The 8,510-nt window shown below is 43.6% G+C and overlaps 1 long non-coding RNA gene across 1 annotated transcript in view; it reads right to left on the bottom strand.

Annotated features, from left to right (window-relative positions):
• Positions 1-3,564: 3,564 nt before the first annotated feature.
• Positions 3,565-8,510, bottom strand: part of LOC140112791 (uncharacterized) — a 38,400-nt gene continuing 33,454 nt past the window's right edge. The window contains exon 3 of the long non-coding RNA XR_011852706.1: positions 3,565-3,616. This is a non-coding gene — a long non-coding RNA (uncharacterized lncRNA). The remainder of the gene's footprint in view (positions 3,617-8,510) is intronic.

Here is an 8,510-nt window from a genome sequence, read left to right as displayed (position 1 = left end):
TACAGCCGGCAGCCCCCCAGTAGTATATAGCCGGCAGCCCCCCAGTAGTATACAGCCGGCAGCCCCCCAGTAGTGTATAGCCGGCAGCCCCCCAGTAGTGTATACCCAGCAGCCCCCCAGTAGTATACAGCCGGCAGCCCCCCAGTAGTATATAGCCGGCAGCCCCCCAGTAGTATATAGCCGGCAGCCCCCCACTAGTATACAGCCGGCAGCCCCCCACTAGTATACAGCTGCCAGCCCCCCAGTAGTATATAGCCGGCATCCCCCCAGTAGTATATAGCCGGAAGCCCCCCACTAGTATATAACAACCAAATAAGAGAAAATGAGGAAAACAACTATTTCCTTTTCACATAATACATACAATCTTTATTAACATGTTCATTTAAAAATTACAAAAAGGCTCAGAAAGTTTATGAGCCTTTTTGTACTTTACTGACATTTGCTCCTATCTGTTGTATAGATTTGATATTTGTGACGTTTGTGATATGATGCAGCTACATTGAGAAGATTCAAACCAGTTGCTTCATTCAGTCATCAAAACCTAATCAAAATTTTTAAATGAACATGTTAATAAAGATTATATGTTTTATGTGAAAAGGAGAGAGTTGTTTTCCTCATTTTCTCTTATTTGGTTGTTCTTTGGCATTTGTGAGTGAACACTTCTATTTGAATAGACAGGACATCCCAGTGGTCATATGTTTTGTCTCCGTTTTGGTTATCCCTGTAGTATATAGCCACCAGCCACTGTAGTATATATAGCTAGCCAGCCCCCAGTAGTATATAGCCAGCCTGCCCCAGTAGTAGATAGCGAGCCTGCCCCTGGAGTATATATCCTGCCAGCCCCATGTAGTATACAACCAGCCTGCCCCCAGTAGTACAGAGCCAGACAGCCTCTGCCCCCCAGTATATAGCCTGCCAGCCCCTGCCCCAGTACATATCCAGCCAGCCCCTGCACCAATATATAGCCTGCCGGCCCCTGCCCCAGTATATACGCCGCCAGTCCCTGCCCCAGTATGTAGCATGCAAGCCCCTGCCCCAGTATATAGCCAGCCAGCCCCTGCCCCAGTATATACCCCACCAGTCCATGCCCCAGTACATAGCCTGCAAGCCCCCGCCCAAGTATATAGCCAGCAGCCCCTTTGCCGCAGTATATAGGCAACCCCTTGCCCTGTTATGGAGCCGGAGCAATGCTCCGTTATGCAGACAGTTGATTTTAAAAAATAATCTAAACTCACCTTTCCGGCGCCCCCGCAGGTCTTCTGTGCGATAGCAGCAGGTCTGTGCAGCGCACAGCTCTGACATCAGCCACAGCCGCTGACATTGGAGTGTGTGCCGGCTGCCAGCACACACATTACCATTGCACGGACCTGCTGCTGACCTCTGGATCACATAGAAGACCTGCGGGGGAGCCGGAAAGGTGAGTTTTGATTTTTTTTTGAGTCAAAGTTTGAGCCGAGTTTGTGTTTTTCAGCACATTTTTTTTGCTGAAAAGCGGGGCTTATACTCGAACTGTCAAACGTTGCAATTTCTTTAATGTCTAAACTGCTTGCACGTATATTTAAAAAGTGTCCGTGCCACATATGTGTCACCAGATTCGTGATGAACGTTCGTCACGCTTCCTGCACACTACTAGTGCGGTTTGCACTGTTTTTGATAAATGTGGCCCACTGTATTTACCCCATTGTCTGCTACACCTCTGTGTGACTTTATATTTATGTATATTTCTCATAATTCCATCCATTTCATGCACATGTATCTATAGCCATGACACGGAGTATATAACACTGTGTAATATAAGCTAGATCCAAAAGATTGGTCGTCTTTTTCTGCTAGGTGTAAACCACCAAAAAGTAGTTTAGTCTTTGATACAAGGAAAAGGGGTAATACAAGAGACTAGATGGCAGATAAAATATAACTTATTGGTATATGTTAAACGTAAACATGAAAATAAAGAAAAGTGTGATTAAAAACTTATAGGGCAAGGACTGGAGGTATTATCCTGCATGCAGATGTAGACCCCTGTTTTTTGGCGAACCTATGGCATGGGTGCCTGAGGTGGCACTAAGGGCCCTCTCTATGGGCACCCGCACCTTCACCCCAGCGCAAAGTTTGCCAAATAGGACTCAAGGCCTCCTGCAGTCCCAGGAAGACCAGGACCCTGCAAGGAAGCTACATTGATAATCTGTCTGTTAAAACATCATTGATACAATGTTGCACACGGTTTCTAATTTGTGTGTGCACACTGCCTCAATGAAGAAATGTATTAATATTGAAATCTCTGTTCTGATTGTAGCATCGTGTCCTATTATATATTTAGACTCAACAATGCTCAGGAATACTTAGCAATGCTAAATATATTAAAGGACATGAGACGACCAGTGGTCCTTTCCCTGCCCCCATAACATGATGCTGCCACCACCATGTTTCAGTGTTGGCATTGTATTTGGCAGGTGATGAGCAGCGCCTAGTTTTCTTCTCACATACTGTTTAGATTTAACACAAAAAAGTTCAATATTTGTCTCATCGGACCAGAGAATCTTATTTCTCATAGTCTGGGAGTTCTTCATGTGTATTTTTTGCACAATGTATGTGCCTTTCATATGTCTTGCACTAAGGAGAGGCTTCTGTCGGCAGACTCTGCCATAAAGCCCCAAATGATGGATGCTGCAGTGATGACTTTGTGGAACTTTCTCCTACTGCATCTCCGGAGCTCAGCCACGGTGATCTTGGGGTTCTTTACTTCTCTTTAACCATGGCTTTTCTCCCTCGACTGCTTAGTTTGGTTGGACAAACTACTTCAACTTAAGGATTATGGGGGTCACTGTGCTCTCAGGAACCTTCAGCGCTGCAGAAATTATTTTGTAACCTTGGCCAGATCTTTGTCTTGCCACAATTCTGTCTCTAAACTCCTTGGGCAGTTTCTTAGACCTCATGATTCTCATGCACTCTGAGGTCTTATATAGACAGGTGTGTGTCTTTCCTAATCAAGTCCCATCATTTTAATTAAACACAGCTGGACTCCAATAAAGGAGTAGAACCATCTCAAGGAGGTTTAGAAGGAAATGGACATCATGTGAGTTGAATATGAGTGTCACGGCAAAGAGTTTGAATACGACCATGTGATATTTCAGTTTTTCTTGTTTAATAACTTAGCAAAAATATCTACATTTCTGTTTTTTTCTGTCACAATGGAGAGTGTAATGAGCATAAAAAATATTTTTTTATCTTACTAATTGGCTGCAATACAACCATAAGTGAAAAAATTTAAAGGGGTCTGAATACTTTCCATACGCTCTATACAGTCTGGTGGGAAGTTGCAGACATGGAAAGTTGCATTTCAGCTTAAGGGCTTCTAGTGTCACCAACATGGGACTTGTCACATGCTGCCAACCTGCATATATACACAGTTAAAATAATAATAATCTAGGCAAATAAAACATCTTAGAAGCAATGTACACACCAGGGACCCAAAAGTCATTTAACCTCCTAACAAAAATCATGCTAAAGGGGTTTTTGCATGATACTTTTTTGCCCAGGGTCCAAAAATGACATAATAAGACTTACTTTATTTCGCTACAGGTGACTTGAGCTGGACCTGTCATGGTAATCCTAGTTTCTGTAATGAGACAGAATGTCTGATTGGCTGTAGCGGGCACTTACCTGTCTGATTGGCTGTAGAGGTCCAGTGCTGGATCGCCTACGGGAATATTTTGTACTTTGTCTTCTAGGTACAGAACTTGTCCTGCTACTTTAGCTGGAGCTTCTTATCCTTCTCCTCCAGCTTCAACACACCGGAATGAACAAAAGGTATTTTTTAATGAAAAAAATTAGTTTGTTTCAAAGTATGTGAAGCCTCACCTTGGAAGTGGAACCCTTTTGCTTTCCAAACATTGGGCTTTATTAACGCACTTGCGCCCCAATTCTGGTTGTTTTGCTCCAAAAAAACGGTCTAAAATGCCTTTCACCTCATTTATCAAGGCTTTTAAACCCTTTTTTTGGCACTTTTCCGACTCGTGCGACCATTGGGGTGTGGCCTGCAGAAAATGGGCGTCTAGGAAGAAATGGGGCTTAGCTTACAGGAAATCGTCCGTGCACCCGAAATTCTGGCGCACAGTTTAGACCAACTAAAAGTAGTTCTAAAGTAGGAACCGCCAGTCTTATCCTGCACCAGAATTCATCATCAAGGTAATAAATCTGGCGCAGCAAAAGACCAGTGTTTTCCAGCTAGAGACTAGCAGATAACTGACACACAGGGGCTTATTTACTAAGGGTCCCGCGACCACATTTCCTTCGAGTTTCCCAACTTTCAGGGGATTGTGCCGGGGATTGTGTCGCAAACGCGCTAGCTTGCACGCGAAACAAATCATGGGGCATGCGGTTGGACGATCTGACGGATTCGGGCTAAGCGCGGGATTTAACATTTACATTTTTGTCGCAAGCCAAGCACTTGCATGCATCGGGAAGAAGAAGGTGAACTCCGGCGGACCTGAGCAGGGGAGCGACACATGCAGGATATTGGGCGCACGATCTACGTGGATTGCGGCACAGTGCATCATCGTTGGAGAGTTCAGATCAGGGATCGCGACTGGGACGGGTAAGTAAATGTGCCCCAGATTGTTAAATCCTGTCATTATATGACTAAGACTGGCAGCCACTGTACAATAAACAGAAAAAAAATTATTTTATTTTTGGTTTGAAATGGCAGCCATTTTTTTGTTGCCTGGTTGGCAGTGCTGACAAAACACTAGAAATGACGATTATCAACTAGTGCACTGTGTACTACTAACTGGAACCCTGCACCAACTTCACGTATTTTTTAGACCTATAAATGTCAGCACTTTCCTCCTACCTGCTCACAGGTTACTACTCACTGGAGACGCTGTAGTGTTTTCTGTTTTATTTAGCAGTCAGAGAGCCAAATGAATTGAATAATAGTCAGATCAGAACGAGTGGCTGTAATACATGAGAGTGTATGTGTATGAGAGACTGGTATGTGCTTTGGCACATGAACAAATAATTGGAAGTGAGTGGTGTTCTGTAGTGATTCAATCCAGATACAGAATAAGGCTACATGCACACTGCCGTTGCCCGTCGCACCGTAGCACGGCGGGCACATGGCTGCGCGCGTGGAGAGGAGGAGGAGGTGAGCGCAGCTCACCCCTGCCCCTCTCCATAGGAACATATGAGCCACGGCGCCGTAATACGGGATAAGACATGTCCTATCTTTTCCCGGCCTACGGAGCGGTATGGTGCCGCACGTGCTGTACGATGCCGTGAGCCCATAGAAGTGTATGGGGGATGTATATAGGCCGTATATACATCCCCCATACATGTTTGTGAATGCAGCCTAAGTTTGTTAAGGACTCCTATCGGATGGACACATATACAGTATCATTTGACTAATAAATACGAGTGAAGAAGGTTACTCTATTAATTCTAAGAACTACAAATGATTACTCACTAGTGACACCTAGTGTCCAAACTATACAGTGTCCCCCATTCAGCTTACAGTGAACGGAGATACTGAATGAAAACAATAAACAAACACCACACCATTTCTACGCCAATTAGATGTATACAAAGAAACCAGTACAACACACAACACTCCAGCCACGATTATATAACTTTAATAAGTAAATCTCACATTGTGGGCTCTACTGACTGTAGATTTTTAAGAATTCTTGTGTAGTGTTGTCTTTACCAATTTCCCTTTTAAAATACATACAAATAAAGATATTTGTTTTAACACACATTTTTCTTTTGACCAGTGGGTCTTAGTGAGGCTGTCTTTAGGCCTGATAATAACTAGAGTCGCGGCACCAATGCAATAAACTGGAATTTTTTTTTAAGGACCGATCTGACAAGGTCTTGTGCAGTGCTGTGTAATCTGTGTGCACTATATTAATAAAGGAATTATTATTATTATTATCAAGCAATAACACCAGCAATTTCCACTAGAAATCTTTACTGATCATCTAGGGAGGTCCTGACTCCAACTGTCCCTTATAAAAAGAAAAAACTTACTACCTAAATAACTCCCTGACCCCTAACCCCAAAGTGCAGTTTACAGACGGATGAGATATGTCCCACTCGCTCTCCTCTAGAGACACAGGTCAGGTTATTTTAAGAGCTACAGACAGAAAGGCAATCTCCTTTTTTCCTGACGCTCATTCAGAGGGACTTGTCCGTTGTGTGTCCACAAAAAATTTGGATGTGTGACATATCCATGTGCAGTCTATATTGTATCTGCATCCATTTTTTTTCACATCCGTAGGTAACCAAATGGGCAGGGGAAAAAAATACATTAGTAAGCCATCCATTATTTTTTTTTTACTGATGAGAAAATAGGTTGTTTTACTATTGTCTCCCCTGCCCAGATGGTTGACTAGTGCAAAATGAAAAAACAAGAACAAAAAACATAACGAATATGGATGTCATGTGATTTGAAAAAAAAAATCACACTACATTTTTTTTCTCACAGTCTGCACATCAGTGGGAAAAAAAAAAGATAGAAATAGAACAGGCCCATTGAAATCATTGGGTCAGTATGCTATCTATTGCTCTTACTCGCAGTAGTTCACACTGATGCAAAAAAAAATCACATCACATAGACAGGACAAAAGATCAAAACACATAAAAATACACCTGAAGATGTAAGAAGCAAGCCAAGGCTACAATGTGAATACAGAAACCCCTCCTCATCTAGATGTTCACCCCAAAATGTTACGAATAATTTGTCCTATTATTTGGATAAAACATTATAAGATATGTAACACCTCCGGTGCAGACGGATACATCCAGAGGCTCCGGCCTCTCCCCTGCCGGATGCGCCCCCTGCTGGCGTGGAGGTGGCAGAAAGGGGCTAATAATCGCCAGAAATATGGTAGCATTTGTGATTATTTCAGGGCTTCTACGCCAGTGTTGCCCCGATGTGTGCAACGATAACATCATAAGATGAAATACAAATAGAAGTCATAGTACAAAGTGTGTGTCTAAGGTCTAAGAGCATATGAGCACAGCTAGTCATGTGTGTTTGCTGTGTGACTATAAATCATGGTATCAACAGATAACTTTAAATAGAGTATAAAACACATAGGATATGAGTATATAGTCACAGCACCGCACATGATCCGAGAAACGCAAATAGTGAGACAACTGCAAAGAATAAAAAAAAATGTAACCCTCTATGTGCGTTTCACCTACGGACGCTACATCAGGAGGGATCAAAATAAAAAAAAAAAAATAGGGTGTATTTTAAGGACTACTGATGATCTGGAAACTGTGTCACATGTGCGTGTCTGGGATGACATCAAATGTAGTGTCACAAAAGGCCGTACTAATAGTGTATGTATGGCTCTACAAACACATAGAGGCTTAGTTACTAAGGGTCCGTGGCCGCATTATTGACAGTTTTTCTAACATTTTCAGGGATTGCACGGCCAGGACAGGTATTTAACTGGGGATTGTGTCACACAAAATCAGATTTCAGATCGTCGGACTATCCGACTGATTCGGACTGAGTGCGGGATATAACCTGCAAATTGTGTCGTAAGCCCAAGCACTTACATGCACCAGGAAGAAGGAGGAGAACTCCGGCGGACCTGAGCGGGGAAGCGACACATGCAGGATATCGGGTGCACGATCTTAGTGAATCGCGGCACAGTGCATTCCGGTTGGACAATACACTTTTGGGAACTCCTCCGGGCCCAAATTGCTTTTTTTTGTCGGGTTTCCAAAATTTTTCTGATTTACCCCGGTTTTTTGGCGCACGCGATCGGATTGTGGCACATCGGCGCCGGCATGCACGCGACGGAAATCGGGGGGGTTTTCCGATGGATTTGGAAAAAACACAGAAATAAAAGTGTCGCTTGACACGTGCTTACCTGCACCCAGCAACGGATGGTGAACTCCAGTGAACTCCGACGGACTTCAGCGCAGCAGCGACACCTGGTGGACATCAGGTGCACTACCTTAGTGAATCACCGGAAGACCCCAATCCTCGACAGAGAACGCGCCACTGGATCGCGACAGGACCGGGTAAGTGCCCCAGTCTCCCCCTACCTCTCCTTGGTCTGTATTTTCATCACCACAGGTAGATACCTTTCTGATCCATTATAGTGCTTTACAGAGAGTTACATGATCTTATTTTGATTTACTGCATCACAATTTGGATCAACCTATGTTTGGTTTCTACCATATTCTAGTATTTCCACCTGTTTCAATTTTCGTCATTTACCTGGTCAGGAGAGGCTTTGCTCATTGGGGGGAGCTGGTGTTGGTCAGGTTGACTGGTTTTATCATATGCCAGGTCTCCCTGTTGGTTTACATTTGTGTGTAGTCCACACTTTTAAATGTTTTTAATATTTCTGTGTTGTGGTGTACTATGGTACAAATAAAATTTGTTTACTTTTTACTTTTGGGTGCACGGACAATTTTCCATAAGTCACGCCCCTTTCTCGTGTGGTCACGCCCTTTTCCCCCCGAAGGCCATGCCCCATATCCGGACGAGT

This window comes from Engystomops pustulosus, chromosome 1 (assembly GCF_040894005.1).
Source record: "Engystomops pustulosus chromosome 1, aEngPut4.maternal, whole genome shotgun sequence".
NCBI classification, from domain to species: domain Eukaryota; kingdom Metazoa; phylum Chordata; class Amphibia; order Anura; family Leptodactylidae; genus Engystomops; species Engystomops pustulosus.
The sequence above is the reverse complement of the archived record's forward strand: the minus strand, read 5'-3'. Positions and strand labels throughout refer to the sequence as shown.